Raw genomic sequence first — 26,367 nt, forward strand, 5'->3', positions numbered from 1 at the left:
TACATGTAGTATAAAACAAAAAGCAATCATTTGTCATCAATCATCATTTTCATCATTATCATAATCATGCCGCGGTGGACGAGTGGTTAAGATGTCCCGACATATTACCACAAGCCCTCCACCTCTGGGATGCGGGTTCGAATCCCATGTGGGGCAGTTGCCAGGTACTGACCGCTGACCGGTGTGTTTTTTTTCTCCGGGTACTCCGGCTTTCCTCCACCAACAAACCTGGCACGTCCTTACATGACCCTGGCTGTTAATAGGACGTAAAACTGAACAAACAAACAACATCATCATCATCAACATCTTTCTTTATTATCATGATTATCATTATCAGTAGCAATATCTTATCATTATCATCATTATCAATCATCATCATTATCTTATCATCATTATCATTATCAACTATCATTATCATATATCATCATTATCAGCATCTTATCATTATCCTCATGAACATCATTATCATTAATAGTCAGAAGTATTACCATCAAAATCAACATCATCCTTATCGTCATATCATCAACCATCATCATCATTATTGCCTTTCATAAACGTACACATACACCGTTATACACACTCTTATACATACCTTAACACACTTTCACTCACACATACACACATCTCTCACCTTCATTCACACACAAGCCACACTCATATACACACGAGCATACACATGGAGAAACAAGAAAAAAATTACAAAAAGAAATGGAATACTGTATATGGAGATACAAAGCAAAAGCGATTTAGAGAGGGGAGGGGAGAGGAGGTAGGGAGATTCGATCATTGTAGTTTTAATATACTCTAGAGGAAGGAAATTGTATTGAAATATTTTGACTGGAAATTTTATATCTTAATTCGGCACTGAAAGGGTCAATGACAAACTTAAACAATCTGTTAATAGTAATATGGTTATTGTGTAGATATAGATATATAGATATGTATAGTACATGTATATGCATGTAATGTGTATGTAAATATATATATATATATATATAATACCTGGTATATATAATAGATTAATTAATAAAATCAAAATGAAAAATGTGTGTACATAAGGAAGGAAAATAATGTATTTAAAGTTCTAATAATGGTTTCTATTTCCTTAAATTAATTTCAAACAATTGTTTTTTCCCTTGATTGTTGTTATTGTTTAAAAATTTCAGAGCTGATAAGTGCTCCTTTATAGTATTAATAAGGGCATTTAGGTTTAAAGATTTATTTAAGCATCTAGTCTTATAAATGTAGTGTTTTATTATAATGATTATTTCGTTATCAATTGGATTAGTATTTGGTGATAGAATTCCGAATAGGTGAGATTCTTTGTTTGTAGAAAAAGAAAAAAAGAAAATGTCCATTAGAGTTTCATGTTCCTGTAATAAGCTTTGGACCTCTATACATTCCCATAGACAATGGACTATCGTTTCTGTTTCGTTGTTGCAAAATGTACATAAAGGGCTTGTAGCTAGCTTGACTTTGAATAGGATATTATTTGTGACTAATATATGGTGAATTATTCTAAGTTGGAACCACTGTAGCTTTGTACTATGGGAGACTAAAAAAGGAATTCTGTATATTTTTTTCCATTTATCTGTGTCATAGTGAAATTGCTGTCCCCACTTCGTTATTCCAGTTGGTACAGTGGCTGGTGTAATAAGACATTTGTAAAAATCTTTTGAGCCTTTTCTATTTCTGAAAAAAAAAATTCAAAAAGCAGGGGAATAGATGGTTGAACTGGTCGCTGAAATGGTAACAGCGAATTTGATATCTCAAGGAACCGTCGGATAGCTGATAACAGTCCATTATAATGGAGAAAATTTGTGTTAATGTTATATATGTTCTGAAACTCATCAAGAGAATAAAATGTGAGATTACTGGGGTCTTTAATTAGGTCATTAAATGTAAATATACCAGCATTAAACCAATTTTTGTAAAAAATGACCTTTTTGCCAATTAATATGTCTCTGTTGTACCATAAAGGGGTTTTCAATCTTGAGTTTTGATCGAACAATTTCTTCTTAAACATTTTGGAATCAATCTTTCCAGAATTTGTTAGAACAGTTAGATATACAAATAAATATAAAACAAGTTCCACAATTCTGTAATTTTTTCAGATCTACCATGGAGTTCAGTAATGCGGTCCATTTTCCTGATGAATTAAGTAGCCTCCGTACCCAGCTAAGTTTCAACGATTCTATAAAGGCTTGAACATCAATCATCTTTAATCCCCCATCTAGATAGTCTTGAATAGAAACATCTTTTTTTATCTTATGAGGTTTGTCATTCCAGAGAAAGCCTAAAAATAGTAGAGTTAAGTTGGACAATATATTTTTCGGACGGGTTTGGCAGGGTGATAAAAAGATTATTACAGTGGGAGATACGGAGTGATTTAATAATGTTAATTTTTCCAAAAGGTGTTAGATTCCGCCTTTTCCATGATGTAATCAGAGCTTTGAGTTTTACTAATGTCTTATCAAAATTCAGCCTAGGTATTTCTGTTAAGTCAACTGAAAAATCAATGCCTGAAAATGAAAACTTATTTCTACCCCATTGTAAATTCGCATCTGGCAAGAAGGTTTCATCACTGTATTTTTTACTACCTAGCCGAATAACATGTGTTTGGCAGCATTAATCTTAAGCCCAGATATCTCAGAAAATTTGTTTAATTAACATATAGATTCCTTTAAGGAAGTCACAGAGCCATCTAGCACCAGACCAGTATCATCAGCATACTGTAAATTGAGAATATGTGTGTTTTCTATTGCAATACCCTTAATATCTCTATTGGTTCTAAGTTTTGCTGCAAGAACTTCAACACAAAGAATAAAAATGTAAGAAGCGATTGGATCGCCTTGACGACAACCGCGTTGGATGGAGATTGGGGCCGAAATATTACCACCTTGATTTATAGAGGAACTTACATTGCTGTGTAATATTTTTATCCATGCTTTTATGTCATTCCCAAAATTAAAATAGTTCAAGACCTTCTCAATATAAATCCATGATACAGAATCAAAGGCTTTTTCAAAATCAATTGATAGTAACATCCCTGGAATATTTTTATCTTCAGCATAATGCATCACATCATATAAAGTACGGATATTTTCCCCAATGTAACGGTCTGATAAAAAGCCTGTTTGGTCATTACTTATTAACTTATCTAAAACTGATCTAATTCTTTGAGAAATTACCCCAGAAGCTATTTTATATGTGATATTTAGAAGGGATATGGGTCTCAATTTTTTTATTAGATTACGTGGTTTATTTCCCTTAGGGATACATGTAATAATGCCCTGTCGTTGGGTTATGGAAAGCTGCTCAACTGAGAATCCCAAATTTATAGATCTGATTAAAAATTGCTGAAGATTTTTCCAAAAATACTTGAAAAATTCTGCCGTAAAACCATCGGAACCAGGACTTTTATTGTTTTTCATTTTTTTATGTACATTACCTGCTTCTGCTAGTGTTATAAGACCTTCTATTATATTAGCTTCAGATTCAACTAATTTAGGAACATTACAACCTCGAACAACGTGTAAGAAATGCATCTTTACAAACTGGCCGTCAAATTGTTTTTTTTTTTTTTCTGAAATATTATCTATGTGGCAATTTAATGTTGAAACGAGATGAAACCTCATCAGAGCTGATACTTAAAGCGATACACATTACTTTTCTTTTAAGAATGTAGTCTCATGGTAAGGGAGACATATCATGGTTTTTTCATACAGACGCTTGAGTTATGACAGTGCCCCAAGCTCTTCAAGCATTTGAATGACCGCGATTTGATTAATACCCCCTTTTCTGAAGTTTGAATTTATGAATAGATTATTTCATTAGTTTTAAAAATAACAACACAAATAATCTATTCAATCTTAAATTGCTATTTTATGGTAAATATATATTGATTAAACATTGTTAATCATTTTAAAACTAAAACTATTGACATCTAGGCTATATTGTAACAGAACATTCTGCAGTGAATGTATAAAAAGTATATATAATAGGGGAGATAACTCTATTGTGAATCCCGTCTTTTTCAATGAAAAATGAAGGTTTTTTGGTGCTAAAAATGCTCTATCTTGACAAATTGTGGTTCAATTTTCTTGAAAATTGACTGATTAAAAGCAACTTTGTCACTTTTTAGTCTGTTATTTTTCTATAAAAATTGAACTTCACAATTTCGATTTATTTTCATTTTGGTGAGAATGTTTTATCACTAGAAATTAATTATGACGAGAATTAAAAGCATTTTTTTTTCAAAAGGATTGATATATATCACGTTAATTAAACAATATAATATATCGTAGAACATTTTGTTAATCATTTTCATTTATAGGGCGGGTTTAGTACAGACTAATGCTGTTTTTTCGTGTGCAGAATCTACTCAAAAATGGCAAATTTGAATATTTATTTAGAAAAAATAGATGGTTCAATTTCTTCGAAACTTTGACAGAAGATGCATAACAACATGTTAACTTCATAAATCAAATATGAAAAATATTGAACTACAGGAAAATTTTGGGGGATGTGAGACTACCACCTTAAGGTTAAAAAAATGTGAAGTAAAATATGATAAGAAAAATGACATAATTATTTCATATATATATATTTTATTTCGTTAATTGTTATAATAATTAAATAAACATGTTTTTCTTATATAGAACATTGTAGCAACATACAACATTGTATAAAACTTAACCAAATTGTTGTTTTAAATAAAAATAATGGATGGTTTGGCTTTATCAGTTTAACGTCATTTTAACAGCCAGGGGCATTTAAGGACGTGGCAGGTTTGTATGAGGTGTATCCGGAGCAAAACCACAAACCTGCCGTCAGTACCTAACATCTGCTTCACATGGGATTCGAACTCGCGACCCAGTGTTGGAGGGCTTGTGTTAATATGTCGAGACAGCTTAACCAGTTGGCCACAGCGGCCCTAGAACATAATGGATGGACACAACATTTATATTACATAATCTAGATTTCATCACATCATACCAATGTTTTTTCCACATGTAGCATTTTAGTCTGATCCTTCCCATGTTGAATAAATTAAGTTTTTTTCTTTCTTTTTTTTACAATGTCATGTATTTCATTGCTAACACTTTTTATACATCAGGCTTCTCCTCATCCTTATTAATACATTTTTTTTTCTAAATTAACATATCTATAACATGCGTTGTTCTGCTATAGAAACAGTGTTGAAAACTCTTACATATTTTACTGATTTACGCACAATATTTCATTAACACTAAGTTACAAAACAATTTGAGTTAATAGTGATACTAAAGTTAGCCCGAAGCACCCGAAGCACACACTCTGTTTATGAACTGAGGTTAAAATAAGATGTTCAAATATTTTACAATTAACTTCCTACTAAGTGGGCAATAATTCTGAAATATTCAGAAATGTTGAATTAAATTCAAGTGAAACATAAAAACCAGGGCACTTAATTTCAGTTTCATTTCAAAAGTAAAATAATATGTGTTTGTTCGTGTTTTTCATTTTCTCTTGATTTTGTTTGTTTTAAAGAACAAACCAATTTTGACATTTTGTTTTGCATTCTAACAACAACTGAACAAGTTATTACCACTTTGACTTGTCGGTTTAAAATGTAATAATTTTGAAAATAACATGACAGGTTATTTTAAAATTTGATAATATTTACTTTCTCACTAACTTAAATTCAATATCAATAGCCCGATTGTTTACATTATGACACATTTATTACACACTCTTGCATCGTGTTGATGTTTCTGTTTTTAAATTAATGTTAACAACTAGAATTTACGAATAATCTAATATATATATAATAAATCCATCATACCTTTATTACAATATATACTTATATACAGCCGATAATATTTATGTGATATTTCAATTCTAGCCTGCAGAACTAAGTGTCTCTATAATAAAAGTCATAACAAATTATTTCACACCTGAATGAGTTAAAATAGAAGTGGGGTTTAGATATACTAACCGGCTTTATATGTACTGTACACACAGTGGACAAATTGCCATTTATCCTGGTACATTTGTATACAAGTAAACATGTCCATTTGGATAACTTATGTGATAAGATACAAATAATATCTTATACAAATCAATTCTATGTCACTACATTTTATTCATAAAACTGCAATGTTCGTTCTTTATTCGGGGATAAAACAGCATTTTTTGAACAGGTTCCGTTCATAATTATATCATAATGATTTCTTCTTAAATTAAAAGTATTAAACCACGATTCTGCTCTAACATTACATAATTATATATAAAATAATATTTAATACAATTCCTAAACATACATGTTAAATTTCTATTTTTAAACAGCTCATTTAAAACGTCATTTTATAGATTATTACCTCAGACGGAAATCGCTCTCATTTCCAATACGGTCAATATATATATATATATACTTACTATTTATTTAGCGGGAAACTGTGATATTGGATGAGATACTTTAAACTGTACTTTGTCACTGAGACACCACTCTCAGACATACAAACTTTCATTCCTGGGTACTTTGTGTCAGTATCTCCATCACATCTGCATTCATTTTCATTATCCATTGATAATATAGACCTGTCAGTCTGGTGAAGGTCAGCATTATCATGATCAGCAACAGTGGTAGGATGGTTTGTCTTATCATCAACAATAACCTCGCTTACTAAAGTATTACCAGTTGTCTCTTTTGCGTTATCATTTAGGTGGGGTACATCCGATAGGTAGTTTATATTGATATTATTTTTAGAACGATGACTCATTTTGTAATGTATCTTTTTCTGTCCATTTAGTGTAGATTGATGCTTTGTCGAAATATCACATTTGTAAGACGCGTCTTTCTGTTATCTTTCTTGAGATGTAAATCGACATTTTGTGCAACACGTGACCCATTATCATGAATATCTAGTTCATGTGTTTTCCTCTCCATATGGGTCTTGAGGTGTGTCTTTAGGCTAGCTTTGTGACTAAACGTCTTTCCACATACGTCACAATTGTAAGGTTTCTCACTTGTATGTGTCCTGAGGTGATACTTTAGGGGACCTGCCTGACTAAACCCCTTACCACAGACATCACATTTGTAAGGTTTCTCTCCTGTATGTGTCCTGTGGTGTCTCTGTAGGGGACCTGACTCACTAAACCCCTTACCACAGACATCACATTTGTAAGGTTTCTCTCCTGTATGTGTCCTGAGGTGTCTCTGTAGGGGACCTGACTCACTAAACCCCTTACCACAGACATCACATTTGTAAGGTTTCTCTCCTGTATGTGTCCTGAGGTGTGTGTATAGGTTACATGACACACTAAACCCCTTACCACAGACAGCACATTTGTAAGGTTTCTCTCCTGTATGTGTCCTGAGATGTGTGTATAGGTTACTTTGACACACTAAACCCCTTACCACATACATCACATTTGTAAGGTTTCTCTCCTGTATGTGTCTTCAGGTGTTTCTGTAGGTGTTCTAGCCGACTAAACCCCTTACCACAGACATCACATTTATAAGGTTTCTCTCCTGTATGCATCGTGATGTGTTTCTGTAGGTTACCCCCCTCACTAAACCCCTTGCCACATACATCACATTTGTAAGGTTTCTCTCCTGTATGTGCCTTGAGATGTTTCTGTAGGTTACATGCTTTACTAAACCCCCTACCACATATATCACATTTGTAAGGTTTCTCTCCTGTATGTGTCCTAAGGTGAGTCTTTAGGCTTTGTGACACACCAAACCCCTTTCCACATACACCACATTTATAAGGTTTATCTCCTGTATGTGTCTTCAGGTGTTTCTGTAGGTGTTCTAGCCGACTAAACCCCTTATTACAGACATCACATCGGTGCGTTTTTCCTTCTTTTTGTGTCCTTAAGATTTTCTCTGCTTCTTGTCTTTGTGGGTTAGGTGAACTGACGTCCATGACTATATATCATTTAACACATAAATCAAGTCGCTGATCTCTATATCCGGTATACTTTTTTGTATACTCACTTAGATTGTTTAAGGCAACTATACCGATGCTATTGTCGGTATGATTCTCCACATTGTATTTCTGTCAATGTTGCTCGTAGTAAAATTATTCACCGACCAGTCCTGTATAATATCAAAATAAAAGGGTTCGTATAGTTTTATATTATATCTTTATATCAATTATAATTAAAGATGTGAGTTTTAATATCAAAATAAAATGGTTCGTATGATATATCTTATACTTTTTTTTATAAACATGTACATGTATAATAACGAAATATGTGTTTTATTTGAAAATTAAATTGAGAAAAATGAAAAGCTACGATGATTTTGATGAAGAATATCCAGGTATGTATTCACATATATTAATTATCTATAAGAGAATTATTGGGTTATACGTATAACTTGTAAGTAATCGAACCTGTTTTTGAGTTGTTAATAAGAAAAGAATTAATATCAAAGAAATGTTTATATAACAATCATAATCTTTATGTCGATAACCCTGGTGTCTAAAGGACTAAAATTAGGGAAGATAATGGTACTACGAGAGGATATAACCAGGTATACAACATTTTCAACGCCTCATTTTTCTAAAATATTAACCTTCAAAAATCCACTCAGGTCGTTGTAGAGAAATGCAGTGCATAATGATTTTTTAGTGATGTTACACATGTTCTTGCGTAGCTATTTGAGCTATGTGTACACTTTTTTGTACTTAAGGATTAACCTCTTACTTTGCTTAGTTTATGAGATTATAAACCCAATGGAGCACGAGGTAAATTGCGTAAACGCGATTATATTGTTACATTGATATATAAAACGGGCTACATAAGTTTATTATTGGAAATAAAGATCAAATCAGATGTTGAAAAAAAAACTTCTACGTTAGGATACATAAGTAAACACATTCATTTAATTACAATGTTGGATTAAATAAGATAAAAGCTAACAGGCGCATTACCTTTAAAATAAAACGAAGCTCCTTTTTCCTGGATAAAATATCGTTCTATTCTCACCGTTGTCTAGATAAAATAGTTCCGTACTTACTGTTCATAAATCATTGAATTAATTAATACATAATGATATATATTAATTGATAAATTTATTTACAACGTTAGATCAAATAAGATAAATCTAACATGCGCATTACCTTTAAAATAAAGTCCTTTTCTCCTTTTTATTCATGGATAAAACATATCGTTCTATTCTCACCGCTGTCTATATAAAATATAGTTCCGAACTCACTGTTCAAGACCTTAAGTATCGTGTGTAAACGTGGTTATGGCACGATATACCTTATTCTGTATTACAGTATAGACTAGCCGGTGGTCACTGTTTGTCTGTCAATCAAAGTCTGGTGAATAAAGTCCGGATGTTGAGAAGGTAATCCCTGTAATCAGACAGCTATTATGTGATTGACGTTACCTGAGGCTTAATACTCATAAATACACCCGGGGGCACCATATGTAGTCTTCGAAAGCAATTTTCAAATTGCAATTAGATCATATTTTTTGTCATGAAACATTAGCTTATGGCGACTTTTCTGATTTTCAATGAATAAGAATTAACATAATTTCAGAAATGCATATCATAATTTAATGTTATAAACAGTTTGCTGTTTTTAGGCTAATAATCTGATCCAATGAATTTAACATAAAATTAATTCATTATACGTTATTAGAAGTTCATTAAAATGGTAGTCAATCATATCCCAAACATTTTCGTGTATTTCAATGCATTGTTTCTAGATTGGTATTATTTTAAAATATTTTTCATACATTAAAAAAAACAACATTCAACAAAGGTAAATTCCCCATATAAACTTAAGCTGCTATTGTTGGTGGTAAAGAGTTGATATTGATACACATTAAGTATCCCAGAAAATATAAGAACAAAATAATTGTTTGTTTTTACTTCAGCAAATGCCATTATAATTAAAACATGTTACATTTTACAAATTGAACATTGTATCAGTCATTGATAAGGATGTTATGATAAAAGAGTTACGTCCCTTAGTTTTATAATTCACTACTTGTCTTCCTGTTATAATATAACCTAGATGTTGTTTCATTTAAAATCAAAATATTGGGTGAGCACAACATTAATACTCCATAATATTTTATCGCATCATGCCAATGTTTTTACACATTTATCAATTTTGTTCCGATCCCTCTTATATTCAATCAATTTAGTCATTTTTACATTCTAAAAATTATATCTACATTTCTAAGAATTTAGGCAAAAATATAATCAGTGGTTTGCTACTTTATGTATATTGATACATTAAACAATAAACGTTTATTGATTCTTTACATGTTAAACCTTTTAATTTTGCGATGGTAAAAGTGTAAGCAAATCCTCAAAGCAATATGTAACGGCGACTAAAATATCTCGATAGGATTGTGGAATATAGCATAAATAAATCAACATACTCTGATATCAATAATTGACTGATTTCCATTTAGTTTTCAAATATTTGTAGCTTGGTTATTATTTTACATCAAGCAATATTAAGTGAATTGAGTCTGTACATATTGGAACTTTTAAATTTGCTCTGGTAAAGGTTTTAACAAATTATAGAAGATATACCCGATATATCATGGCGAAGAAACTGTCCCGGATCAAGCCGTGATAGCTAGCACAGTTTGATAGTGCCAAATTGAGTCTAATTAACAGTAACTCATTTTCAACTGCTATAATCACATGTGTCATACTGTCATCAGGGGTACCGTCGGTCAGAACACCTTGCCATAACCCCAGGGTCATTGCCTTATTTAACTCAACGGGAGTCAATTCACCTAGCTAGCATTGAACAACCCTCGCAGGCTACACAGTACGAAAGTAAACTTGAAAGTTGATATTTTTTTCGAGTTTATTTATTTTCAATCAGTTTTATGAAGGCAAAGAACCGTACTGAAATTAATCCTTTTTTAATTGAAATGTGTCTTACATCTACCTGTATATTCCGACTTACCAGATATTTTTCAGGATTAACCAATACATAGTTTTACTGTGTAATAATTTGAAAAACACTTCAGCTAACAAAATCCACAAAATGTACAAAAGAACATCAATTTAATTACGACTTGACCTTGCATATCGCTAGGCTAGGCTTCAATTCTGATGTTTTAATGGAAATATTTTTGTCAGTAAATAAATTTATAAATATTAATCAATTTAAAGGAGGATTTATAAACATTTTACTTTAGATATCAGAAGCAAAATAAATAGATAAATATATAAATATGCATCATTCTTATTATAATCAGTGAAGACACTTACTTTAAGTATTTATATATTAAAAAGAAAACTTAATTTATTGTTCAAAAATGTTTTTATTTGTAGGTACCAATAATGAAATTTTAAGACCTTTGAGAATTCTTGATTGTTTTACATCTGATAATTCATTGAATCTTAAACGACCTTTAGCGATTTCTTCATGAAACTAGGAAATTTACAGAATATTTTCTAAATATAAATTTGTTGTTTTTCAATCAAGCAAATCATATTCATGATTTCAACATCGGCCGGATGTGTTGGTAGTCACAACACGTCTAACCTGGTAATCTATCTGACTGGGATGGAATCATGAAAATACACAGAGTAAAAGTACTTCTGGTGTCTTTTATCAAATGCGTGAGTTGATAAATACTGTGTATTTCTGACATGATTTGGTAATGTGATGGTCCAAAATTATTATTTTGTTTTTAAATTTTATTTTCAGTTTGTGCATAAGATGACCATATTTAATCCAACAGGAAAAAAAAGCTATGAGATACTTTACGATGGTGATTGGTTTTCAGTAAAATCGGCCAAAATACTGTGTATGCAAGATAGAAGTTCAACGTACTAGCCTCAAGCTATGAGATGTAGTGCACGGCTTTATCTCGTGGTAAATATTACCGTTCATCCGTTTACGATAACTACATTTGGGTACGTGATATAATGAGAACAGACCAAGCTTTTTATCTTTATTATCTAAATCTCTGTCTACATGTACATTTCATTATCACGATGTAAAAATGGAAACAATAAAATGATAACTATCTCAGTGGCGTACGAAGTTGTAGACTGGGTTGCCTGCCATAGTTTTTCCTACTCTCCGTACTCTTTGCTCCGTAAATATGACAACCGGTCAGAGCTATCGATCTCATATATCAATTTGATTGGCTAGAATACAGGGTAGTGCGTAATTTATAACATTCAGGTGTTATTCTTTTTTTTTAAAATGGCGTATGCATATTTTTGTAGAAAATACTAAAATTAACTTTTAGAATTTGCTGACCTCTAGTCTGCCATTTCCTTGTCAATTGTAAACAATGGCGTTTTTTTCATGTTTCTTCAGATGTAGATCGGCATTTTGTGCAACACCTGATCTATTATCATGAATATCTAGTTTACGTGTTTTCCCCTGTATATGGGTCATGAAGTGTGTCTTTAAGCTAGCTTGTTGACTAAATCACTTTCAACATATGTCGGGTAAGGTTACCCTCCTCTATGTGTCCTGATGTGTGTCTGTAGGTTAGATGTATGACTAAACCTCTTATCATATATGTAAGGTTTCTCCCCTGTATGTGTCCTAAGATGTGTCTGTAGGTTAGATGTCTGACTAAACCTCTTATCACATACATCACATTTGTAAGGTTTATCTCCTGTATGTGTCCTGCGGTGTCCTGTATGTGTCCTGAGGTGTGTCTGTAGGTGTTGTGTCTGATTAAACCCCTTACCACATACATCACAATTGTAAGGTTTCTCCCCTGTATGTGTCCTAAGATGTGTCTGTAGGTAAAATATATCAATGAACGCCTAACCACATACATCACATTTCTAAAATTTATCTCATGTATGTGTCTTGAGATGTCTCTGTAGGTTAAATTTTCTATTGAACTCCTTACTACAGACATCACATTTGTAATGTTTCTCTCCTGTATGTGTCCTGATGTGTGTCTGTAGTTGTTGTGCCACACTAAACCCCTTAGCACATACATCACAATTGTAAGGTCTCTCTCGTGTATGTATCCTGAGGTGTTTCTGTAGGTTAGATGTCGTATTGAAGCCCTTACCACATACATCACATTTGTAAGGTTTCTCTCCCGTATGTGTTCTAAGGTGTGTCTGTAGATGACTTGTCTGATTGAAGCCCTTACCACATACATCACATTTGTAAGGTTTCTCTCCTGTTTGTATCCTGAGGTGTGTCTGTAGGTTACATGACTCACTAAACCCCTTACCACAGACATCACATTTGTAAGGTTTCTCTCCCGTATGTGTCCTTAGGTGTGTCTGTAGGGTCCCTTTCACATTAAACCTCTTACCACACACATCACAGTTGTAAGGTTTATCTCCTGTATGTGTCCTAAGGTGTGTCTGTAGGGTCCCTTTCACATTAAACCTCTTACCACATACATCACATTTGTAAGGTTTCTCTCCTGTATGTTTCCTGATGTGTTTCTGTAAGCCATCTGAACTAATAAACCTCTTACCACATACATCACAGTTGTAAGGTTTCTCTCCTGTATTTGTCCTGAGGTGTATCTGTAGTTGTTCTGTCCAATAAAGCCCTTGCCACATACGTCACATTTGTAAGGTTTCTCTCCTGTATGTGTCTTTAGATGATACTGTAAGCCAGCTGAACTAATCAACCTCTTACCACATACATCACATTTGTAAGGTTTCTCTCCTGTATGTGTTCTAATGTGTCTCTGTAGATTTTGTTCCACACTAAAACCCTTACCACATACCTCACACTTGTAAGGTCTCTCTCCTGTATGTATCCTAAGGTGTATCTGTAATTTTTTTGTCTGACTAAACCTCTTACCACATACGTAACATATACAAGTTGTCTCTCCTGTATGTATCATATAATGCCGTTTTAAGGTTTGTCGAACGTTGAAACTCTTACAACATATATCACATTTGTAAGGTTTCTCTCCTGTATGTGTCTTTAGATGATACTGTAAGCCAGCTGAACTACTAAACCTCTTACCACATACGTCACATTTGTAAGGTTTCTCCCCTGTATGTGTCCTGATGTGTATCTGTAGGTGTTGTGCCACACGAAACTCCTTACCACATACATCACATCTGTAAGGTTTCTCTCCTGTATGTGTCCTGAGGTGTGTCTGTAGTTTACATGCCTTTTTGAACCCCTTACCACATACATCACATTTGTAAGGTTTCTCTCTCATTTTTATCCTTTAGTGTTTGTGTAGGGCACCTGCCTCACTAAACCTCATACCACAGATATCAAATTTGTAAGGCTCTTCGCCGTTATGTGTCCTGAGGTGTGTCTTTAGGTGTTCTGTCCGACTAAATCCCTTACCACAGACATTACATAAGTGCGATTTTCCTCCTGTTTGTGTTCCAAAGATACCCTCTGTGTCTTGTTGTTCACAAAACTCTCCACCAGATAGATACCACCTGTAAGCCTGGTTTTCTGAATGTGTTTCTGTGTGTTTGGTTAAGTGTAGTCCATCACTGGATGCTTTAACATATGAATCGTGATGTCTATCGCCGGTATATGTTTTTGTATTTTCACTTGGGATGTTTAAATCACCTATCCCGATGCTATGTTCGATATAATACTCCATATTGTGTTTTCTTTTATTGTTTTACATAGTCAAAATACTCACTGATGATTTCTGCAAAATATCAAAATAAAATGGTTCATTTAGTTTATCTTGTGCATTAAAGGTATTACACAAAAATATGTCACCATATCAAAAATGCATTTCATATAATTGTCAATGCTTAATACATACAGATAGCATCAGTGTAGATTGCTGTATATGCCATTTACACAAATTAAAATAAAAATAGTTATATTATCATTAATCACATAAATGAAATGAGTATCCTATAATCAATTAAAACTAAAATATATTCTTAATATTAAAATCATAATTTAATTTAGGCCTTTAATTTATAAATATTAAAAAAACAAGTCATTAAAACTACATTTAAATATTAATTAGGATCAGCGTTTCAATATGATGGTGATTGTGGCTTAAAATATGTAATTTTAGTTTTAATAAAACCAATTAGGAAGAAATATTAGCAAATGTTTTATACCTGATCTAAAACTTATTTAATTTTATTGACTATATTCACCATAGCTTTGTATTGTCATTGAGAACAGATATTTTTATCATTTCAATCAGAGATTAAAATATATATGTCTCTGTTTCTATTCATTTCCGCTGCTGAACATTAATATTAACTATTTTATTGTTGTGGGAGTTACCTCCCTTAGAACAGCATCACCATAAAAGCTACAGTGCATCATATCCCGATAACACTCGTTCATGTACGTTAAACCAACATTTTCACGTCATAAACATGGATTATTATCGGTCCAACTGCCACAAAATGAGCACAAATACTGCTTACACTCTTAATGTATACATCTCAATCAAGACATGTGTTATATTATCAAGATCCTGCTCAAGGGATCGATTTTGAAGACACTAATCAGTGGTGAGTCCATCCAATATATCGGTTTCTCAGACCACGTGACCACTGCTAGTATACATAATTATTCAGCTGCTGCGATAAGTTTCAATATAACTAAATATAACTCATGAAATGAAGTTCCAAACGTTGAAGCGTTCAAGTGTGCACCGACCGCAGTAGTGAAACGAAGGGAAGTAACTCTTAAGAAATTTTCTCCACGTCTCAAGAATATGTTTTAGTATACTGAAAGGATTTCATATCATCTGTGACATGCAATATGTTACAGTCTAATAACTGAAACAGGTAATATTTTCAATATCTATGTTTTTCTGTATTTGAATTGTTTGTGTTGTTGCAATGAAAATGATATCGAATAATGGCGGCGAAATTTTGTTGAAAGATTTTGTCCCCAGGTGGTGTTAGTAAATTGTTGGAATAATTAACCAATCAGACTGCTAAGACAGTTGTAAATTTCCATGGCATAAGGCTCTGGCGTACTGTAGGCACGCTAAAGTCTAAAAACCACTATGCAATACATTTGTTTGGCATAAAATCATGATTATTATATGAGCACTTAAAGTTAATGATTTCCACATGGACAATTCCAAAAAAGCTGTGTACTTAAGTTATGACCAAATCACTTTGTTATTTGAAAGAAATACGTACCTAATATATGTCATAAAAGTCATCTTTGCTTTTGACTTTTTTCTCCTCAAATTAATCTTCAAATGAAACACGCATGTAAAGCCAAAATACAACACGAATTTAAAGGACTTTATCCCATTAATAAGCCTTATTATGGCTTTAAACTAAAGACTGTTTAGTCATATTATATCTATTTCCTGTTCGTTATGTCATGATTTCGTAGTACATTGCTCTGGATCTCGTACGTATATAGTACACCTGGTTAAAAAAGGACAATTCAGTGAAGCTAATCCTTGTACATAACCAACAAATTGTATCACCGAAATCAATTACAAAAATTACGACACATTTTGTATTGAAAATGCATTGATGTATATATCCTATCTATTAAACATTACATATATCATAAAATATTTTGTTTAACATTTTGTTGATTTGGCGAATTACTTCAGATGAATGTTGGTTTTATAAATACAGGGAAATGTTTAAAACATGAACAATTGGAATACCTACGATACGCTTTTATATCTTTTAAACTTTGGCGGAAGATGACAACATTATTAATTAATAACAGACACACAGAGAATAATGATGTATAGAAAACTGTTGGAGTATGTTGGACTTAACTAAACAGGCATATCATTGTTTGGACATGCACTTAATGTGATACAAAGTGACAATGAAGATTGAATAATAGAATAATTTGAACACTGGAAAGAGGACACTACTTTTGTTAAGCAGCCATACCATTGTTTGGTCATTAAGCCATATCTTAATAGAACTTAAGGACACAATAAAGATTAATATGTAACTATGTTAGTACATAGATATATAAAACAAGTTATATAAGTTCATGATCGTTGGACAGAATTCAGATAAAATCAAATTTTTAGATTAAAAAGTTAACGAACTTCACAAATAATTGAGTTAATTGTTTGGACACATAATTATCAAAACAATTTAATTACAATGTTGCATCTCAATAAATAAAAGTTAACAGGCGAATTACCTTTAGAATAAAACCCTTTATACTCTTTTTCCTGGATAAAAAATCGTTCTATTGTCACTATTTTCTAGATAAAACGTAGTTCCGTACTCACTTCTGTCTAGATACAACTGTGTCCTGTTCTCACTGTTGTCTAGATAAAACGTAGTTCGGTATCCACTGTTTCTAACCTTAAGTATATCGTTTCGTGTGTAAACGTGGCTATGACACGAGATATCATATTCTGTATTACAGTACAGACTAGCCGGAGGTAATTGTTTGTCTGTCACCCAAAGTCTTTTGAATAAATTACGGATGTAGACAAGGTAATATATGCAATCATTGACGGTTATTATGTGATTAACATTACCTGAGGCTTAATACTCATAAAGACACCTAAGGCCACCTCACGTAGTGTTATTTTTGTGGCTATTGATTGTATATCTGAATGTATAAATTATGCTATTCTTTTAAGTTTCGAAAGCAATTTTCAAATAACAATTATAGTATATATATTTATTCTTAAAACATAAGCTTAGGGCGACTTTTCTGATTTTCAATAAAAAAAATTAACATTATTTTCGGATATGCATATCATTATTTACTATTATAATCAGGTTGCCTAATGAGGAAAAACGGTATAAAGCTAGTATATTAATAATCCGAAATAAAAGGCCAAAATAAATTCTAACTAAAATCAAAATCATTTCTATGGAATATATATTCAGCCACTATAGGGCCTTCTTCAGTCCGAAATAACACTAACACAACGTGTTCGTCTACATGTTTGTTTACATCTATTGTGTGCAGGTGCGAAATGTTGCTGTTTTCAGGCTAACCATCTGATCATAAAATGAATTCATTATCTGTTATAAGTAGTATATCAAGATGGTGGTCTCACATATCTCGAACAAATTCTTGTATTTTAATGGATTGTATCTCGATTGATATTATTGTTTTTAAACATTATTATATTTACATGAAAAAAAACAACATTCAACAAAGTTAAATTACCCATATTAAGTTTACTTTTGGTGGTAAAGAGTTTAAGGTGATACACGTTAACTATCTCATACAAATAAAAATAAAACATTATATCAATATTGTAAAGCAATTATGTTTTTTTTTTCGGATTACATTTTCTCAGGAAAAAAATATTATAAAAAACTATTTATGTTTGCTTTTATTTTGGCAATTGTCATGATAATTTTGATTTCTTTAAATAGAACATTGCAGCAACATAAAACCGTCAATGATAAGGATGGTATCATAATAGCGTTACTTCCCTTAGTTTTATAATGTTTATGTTTGTTTATCTATTGTAATATAACTACGATGTCTATTTCAATAAAAAATGGTGAGCACAACATTAATATTCAAAAATATTGTATCGCATTATTCCAATAATTTACACATTTAACAATTTTGTGCTGATCCTTCTTATGTTGAATCAATTAAGTCATTTTATTTCTTTGTATTAATGTTATACATGTTTCTAGTAATTACTAAGAATGTAGGCAGTATTATATTCAAACTTATAAATCAGTCGTGTCCTCATCTATATCGATACATATTTTTTTTTTAATAACATATGTATAATATGCATTATACTGCTATAGATATAGCTTAGACACCTGTCACTTATTTTATGGATTTACACATACATTTGTGTATAACATTTCATTTACATACACTAAGTTACGAAACAATCTACGAGTCATAGGTACTTCACATGACATAATGCAAAATTTTGATTGGCTAACACACTTAGGGACTATTTGCAATAGTAACCGGGAAACAGTAAATATTGAAGTGGCGCTAGATTGGACGTGAATCCATATTTACTTATGCATGACGTCATTATAACGTTGCGCTTAAACCAGATGATCAAGATCGCGGACAATCTGTGGTGTACACGGAGAAAACAAACGTTGCTTTTCTACAGAAAACAGTTCACTGGTTCTATATAGATTTACTTCCAATCTTGATGTAACTGAATCCCGTTTAGAGAAACAGATTTCTGTGACAATCATATATTGTACTCATAATTCAACAACATGGCAAAGAAATGAAAATATCGTCGCGAGACATCCCCTTGAATTCTTCTGATACGATGAAATGAAAGGGGGTTATTCACATGCGAGCGAGATGTACTAAAATACATGATGGCCTGGTTGAGAGACACCATTTTATCCCTCGACAATCCTATGAGGCAATATTGCCATCTCGACCATGCAATTACAGAAAAATAGTGATGCCTATTTTATGCCCGATTTATTATATTGAATTAAATGTGATACATAGTTCAAACTACAGCGCCATATTGACACTTATGTACATAAACATTTCATAATGATGATGCAAGACATTACAAAACAAAAACTATTTCAGTGACGCACGAAGCTGTAGACTGGATAGCCTGCCGTCAGGATTATCGCTCTTGGCAATTTGATTGGTTAATATTTATAACGTTCAAGGGATACCTTTTTCAATATGGCGTCTACATATTTTCGTAGGCAAAATACCAAAATCTATTTTCGTTTGATTCGCTGACCTCTACTCTGCTATACAATAGTAAAATGTAAACATTTTGTGAATTATGTATTGATGGGAAGCAACTTTCCATGAGATGAGTTGTATATTTGTTCCCGGTACACTCATCATGACGTCAGCGTTTAGTATGGAAGTTTTGATTTCAAACGAAGGTATGTATTTAGTTGATGAATTTAAATTGGAATGTTCTTAAACTATTTCAAACTTTTTCAATGCTAAATGCTTCCTAAACATTATTCGAGCATCATTTCCACCTCGTTGTCGTTGTGAACAGATGAAAATACGGGATTTAACTGAACCCAAAGATTTGTTCATTGTATTGACCAATCAGGGCTCATTTGGTCGGAATCTTGACTAAATTGGTGGCCCTGGCCTGTCTTAGTATTTATGAGCGCAGCCTAGCGGAGATAATTGGTACTATGACAAATAATCCAGTATAACGAATTTGTATAAAGCGATGGGGATCAGTGAGGCTAGATGTACATATTTGATATATAGATAGAGGCCCGCATGGGAAAATATTATTTATTTCTTATTACATAGGGTACACTTTAACATATTTTAGAGTTATGATTAATGGTGCAGAAACCACAATTTTGAGAAATTTGAACGAAAGTTTTATATAAAATTATAATTAGAAATATATCTATCACATTTTAGATCAAAATGTACAACCAGGTGGAAAACCAACAACATGGCAGGAAATGATACTGATTATAATTCCATCCTGGGATGGTAGCAAAACAAGTATATTTGATATAACAAGTATTGAAGTCTAAGTACCAATCAGTTTAATACTTCTCCGACAGTTTATAACTATAAAGTAATGAAAAGATGCACATATCATGATATTAAAAGGTACATTTTTATATACGTTTAAGTTTTGAACAAATTGAAAAGTGTTGTATAACTCCATACTAAAATATGTAAATCTATTATATATATGATATATATGTATCATGAAAATATGAATGCAAAACAATGATCTTGTTTTCATATTGACCAATCTCATGTTTAGTAACATATGTTCAAAGATTTATTGCTGTATCTAAGGACGGTCTCTTTGATTTCTCATGGTAATGTTGGATGAAATACTCAAGACTATACTTCGTCACTGAAACACCATCCTCAGACACGAAGACCTTCATTCCTGGGTACAAACTGTCAACATCTCTATCAAATCTATACATGCGTAGTGTACTTTCATTTTCCATTGGTAATATGGTCCTGTCAGTCTGCTGACGGCCAGAATTGTCAACAACTGTGGTCTGATGTCTTGTCTCATCATCAACAATAACCTTTCTTACTAATGAATTATCATATGTCTCTTTTGTAGTGTCATTTAGGTGAAGTATTTCCATATGGTCGTCGGTATTTATATGGGTCCGGAAGTGTTTCTTTAGGCTAGCGTGCTGACTAAACCTCTTTCCACACGTGTCACACTTGTAAGGCTTCTCTCCTGTATGTGTCCTTAGGTGACTTTGTAGGTGACCTGTCTGATTGAACCCCTTATCACAGACATCACATTTGTAAGGTTTCTCTCCTGTATGTGTCCTGATGTGTCTCTGTAGGTCACCTGTTTGACTAAACCCCTTACCACAAATATCACATTTGTAAGGTTTCTCTCCTGTATGTATCCTGAGGTGTGCCTGTAGATTCCAAGTCTGACTAAACCCCTTACCACAAATATCACATTTGTAAGGTTTCTCTCCTGTATGTATCCTGAGGTGTGCCTGTAGTACGCCAGTCTTACTAAACCCCTTACCACAAATATCACATTTGTAATGTCTCCCTCCCGTATGTGTCCCGAGATGTTTATGCAGTTGACCTGCCTCACTAAACCCCTTATCACAGACATCACATTTGCATGTGTTGTCTCCCGTATGTATCCTGAGGTGTTTCTGTTGTTGACCTGCCTCACTAAACCCCTTATCACTGACATCAAATTTGTATGTGTTGTCGCCTGTATGTATGCTGAGGTGAATCTTTAGGTTAGATGTCGTTTTGAAGCCCTTACCACATACATCACATTTGTAAGGTTTCTCTCCCGTATGTGTTCTAAGGTGTGTCTGTAGTTGTTGTGCCACACTAAACCCCTTACCACATACATCACACTTGTAAGGTCTCTCTCGTGTATGTATCCTGAGGTGTTTCTGTAGGTTAGATGTCGTATTGAAGCCCTTACCACAGACATCACATTTGTAATGTTTCTCTCCTGTATGTGTCCTGATGTGTGTCTGTAGTTGTTGTGCCACACTAAACCCCTTACCACATACATCACAATTGTAAGGTCTCTCTCGTGTATGTATCCTGAGGTGTTTCTGTAGGTTAGATGTCGTATTGAAGCCCTTACCACATACATCACATTTGTAAGGTTTCTCTCCCGTATGTGTTCTAAGGTGTGTCTGTAGATGACTTGTCTGATTGAAGCCCTTACCACATACATCACATTTGTAAGGTTTCTCTCCTGTATGTATCCTGAGGTGTGTCTGTAGGTTACGTGACTCACTAAACCCCTTACCACAGACATCACATTTGTAAGGTTTCTCTCCCGTATGTGTCCTTAGGTGTGTTTGTAGGGTCCCTTTCACATTAAACCTCTTACAACATACATCACAGTTGTAAGGTTTATCTCCTGTATGTGTCCTAAGGTGTGTCTGTAGGGTCCCTTTCACATTAAACCTCTTACCACATACATCACATTGGTAAGGTTTCTCTCCTGTATGTTTCCTGATGTGTTTCTGTAAGCCATCTGAACTAATAAACCTCTTACCACATACATCACAGTTGTAAGGTTTCTCTCCTGTATGTGTCCTGAAGTGTATCTGTAGTTGCTCTGTCCGAATAAAGCCCTTGCCACATACGTCACATCTACAAGTTGTCTCTCCTGTATGTGTTCTATAATGCCTTTTTAAGGTTTGTCGAACATTGAAACTCTTACAACATATATCACATTTGTAAGGTTTCTCTCCTGTATGTGTCTTTAGATGATACTGTAAGCCATCTGAACTAATAAACCCCTTACCACATACATCACATTTGTAAGGTTTCTCTCCTGTATGTGTTCTAATGTGTCTCTGTAGATTTTGTTCCACACTAAAACCCTTACCACATACCTCACACTTGTAAGGTCTCTCTCCTGTATGTATCCTGAGGTGTATCTGTAATTTTTTTGTCTGACTAAACCCCTTACCACATACATCACATTTGTAAGGTTTCTCTCCTATTTTTATCCTTTGGTGTTTCTGTAGGGCACTTGCCTCACTAAACCCCTTACCACAGACACCACATTTGTAAGGCTCTTTGCCGTTATGTGTCCTGAGGTGTGTCTTTAGGTGTTCTGTCCGACTAAATCCCTTACCACAGACATTACATAAGTGCGATTTTCCTCCTGTTTGTGTTCCAAAGATTCCCTCTGTGTCTTGTTGTTCACAAAACTCTCCACCAGATAGATACCACCTGTAAGCCTGGTTTTCTGAATGTGTCTCTGTGTGTTTGGTTAAGTGTCGTCCATCACTAGATGCTTTAACATACGAATCGTGATGTCTGTCGCCGGTATATGTTTTTGTACGTTCACTTGGAATGTTTAAATCACCTATCCCGATGCTATTTTCGATGTTATACTCCATATTGTGTTTTCCTTCACTGTTTCATGTAGTCAAAATACTCACAGATGATTTCTGCAAAATATCAAAATAAAAGAGTTCATTTAGTTTATCTTAAGCATTAAAGGTTTTACACAAAAATGTGTCACAATATCAAAAATGCACAACGTTTTCATGTAATTATCAATGCTTAATACATACAGATAGCATCAGTGTAGGACTTTCATTTATAAATATTAGAAAAAACAAGTAATTAAAACTACAATTAAATATCAATTAGGATCAGTGTTTCAATATAATGGTGATGGTATCATAAAATATGTAATTTTAGTTTTAATAAAACCAATTAGGAAAAAAATATTAGCAAATGTTTTAAACCTAATTTAAAACTTATTTAATTTTATTGACTATATTCACCATAGCTTTGTATTGTCATTGAGAACAAATATTCATATCATTTCAATCAGAGATTAAAATATATATGTCTCTGTTTCTATTCATTTTCGCAGCTGAACATCAATATTAACTATTTTATTGTTGTGGGAGTTACCTCCCTTAGAACAGCATCACCATAGAAGCTACAGTGCATCATATCCCGATAACACTCGTTCATGTACGTAAAACCAACATTTTCACGTCATAAACATGGACAATTATCGGTCCAACTGCCACAAAATGAGCATAAATACTGCTTACACTCTTAATGTATACATCTCATTCAAGACATGTGTTATATTATCAAGATCGTGCTCAAGAGATCGATTTTGAAGACACTAATCAGTGGTGAGTCCATCAAATATATTGGTTTTCAGACCACGTGACCACTGCTAGTATAAATTATTATTCAGCTGCTGACAATACGTTTCAATATAACTAAATATAACTCAGGAAATGAAGTTCCAAACGTTGAAGCGTTCAAGTGTGCACCGACCGCAGTAGTGAAACGAAGGGAAGTAACTCTTAAGAAATTTTCTCCACGTCTCAAGAATATGTTTTAGTATACTGAAAGGATTTCATATCATCTGTGACATGCAATATGTTACAGTCTAATAACTGAAGCAGATAATATTTTCAATATCTGTGTTTTTCTGTATTCGAATTGTTTGTGTTGTTGCAATGGAAATGATATCGAATAATGGCGGCGAAATTTTGTTGGAAGATTCTGTCCCCAGATGGTGTTATTAAATTGTTGGAATAATTAACCAATCAGACTGCTAAGATTGTTGTAAATTTCCATGGCATAAGGCTTTGGCGTACTGTAAGCACGCTAAAGTCTAAAAAAATCACTATGCAATACATTTGTTTGGCATAAAATCATGATTGTTATATAAGCAATGATAGTTAATAATTTCCACATGGACAATTCCAAAAAAGCTGTGTACTTAACTTATGACCAAATCACTTTGTTATTTGAAAGTAATACGTACCTAATATATGTAAAATAAGTCATCGTTGCTTTTGATTTTTCTCCTCAAACTAATTTTCAAATAAAACACACATTTAAACCCAACATACAACACGAATTTAAATAACTTTGTCCCATTAAATATGAGTTGCTTTCCAGAAGCGTTTGTGCGCATGTGCGGAAATAACGGTAAAAATGTCTATACAATTAAGCAGGTACAATACGTGCGCTGTTTGCAAACCCAAGCCAATGCCACGTAAGCTAAACAAATGCAATACATAACCATGGCATTGATGAAAGTACCAACAAATCGTAACACCGAAATTAATTACGGAAATATAGAAAAATTTTGTCTTGAAAGCTCGTTGATACACATCATATCTATTAAACATTACATATATCATAACATATTTTGTTAAGCATTATGTTGATTTGGCGGATTTACTTCAGATGAATGTTGGTTTTATAAATACCGGGAAATGTTTAAAACACGAACAATGAGAATACCTACGATTTTATCTTCGAAACTTTGACAGAAGGTGACAACATTATTAATTGATTACAGAAACACGGAGAATAATGCAGTCTAAAAAACTGCTGGAGTAGGTTGGACTTATTTAAACAGGCATATCTTTGTTTGTACACTTAAAGTGATCTTTCTAGCATTTAAAGTGACAATGAACGTTAATATGAAAGTATGTTATTACAAAAATATATAAAACAAGCTATATAAGTTCACGATTGTTAGACAGAGTACAGTTAAATCCAATTTGGAAATAAGAGAGTAAGAACTTCATAAATCATTGAGTTAATTGTTTTGGATACATAATTATCATTGAATAAAAGTGAACAGGCGTATTACCTTTAAAATAAGAACCCTTTTTCCATTGATAAAAACAATTGTTCTGCTCTCACTGTTGTCTAGATAAAACGTAGTTCCGTACCCACTTCTGTCTAGATACAACTTTGTCCTGCTCTCACTGTTGTCTAGGTAGAACGTAGTTCGGTATCCACTGTTCCTGACCTTAAGTATATCGTTTCGTGTGTAAACGTGGCTATGGCACGAGATATCATATTCTGTATTACAGTGCAGACTAGCCGGGGGTAATTGTTTGTCTGTCACCCAAAGTATTTTGAATAAATTATCGATGTAGACAAGGTAATATATGCAATTATTGACGGTTATTATGTGATAAACATTGCCCGAGGCTTAATACTCATAAATACACCCAAGGCCACCTTACGTAGTCTTATTTATGTGACTATTGATTATATATCTGTGTGTATAAATTATGCTAGTTTTGAAATTTTCGAAATCAATTTTCAAATTACAATTATAGTATATATATTTATTTTTAAAACAGAAGCTTAGGGCGACTTTTCTGATTTTCAATAAAAAACATTAACATTATTTTCGGATATGCATATCATTATTTACTATTATAATCAGGTTGCCGTTTTCAGTCTAACCATCTGATCATAAAATGAATTCTTTATCTGTTATAAGTAGTATATCAAGATGGTGGTCTCACATATCTCCAACATTTTCTTGTATTTCAATGCATTGTATCTCGATTGATATTATTTTTTTAACATTATTATATTTACATCAAAAACAACATTCAACAAAGTTAAATTCCCCATATTAAGTTTACTTTTGGTGGTAAAGAGTTTAAGGTGATACACGTTAACTATCTCAAACAAATAGAAATAAAACATTATATCAATATTGTAAAGCAATTATGTTTTTTTTTTT

General features: G+C 32.9%; 1 pseudogene; it reads right to left on the reverse strand.

Annotated features, from left to right (window-relative positions):
* Window positions 1–6,790: 6,790 nt before the first annotated feature.
* Window positions 6,791–25,629, reverse strand: LOC138306528 (zinc finger protein 208-like; annotated as a pseudogene).
* Between the last annotated feature and the right edge of the window lie 738 nt (window positions 25,630–26,367).

Source organism: Argopecten irradians, chromosome 13, assembly GCF_041381155.1.
Source record: "Argopecten irradians isolate NY chromosome 13, Ai_NY, whole genome shotgun sequence".
NCBI classification, from domain to species: domain Eukaryota; kingdom Metazoa; phylum Mollusca; class Bivalvia; order Pectinida; family Pectinidae; genus Argopecten; species Argopecten irradians.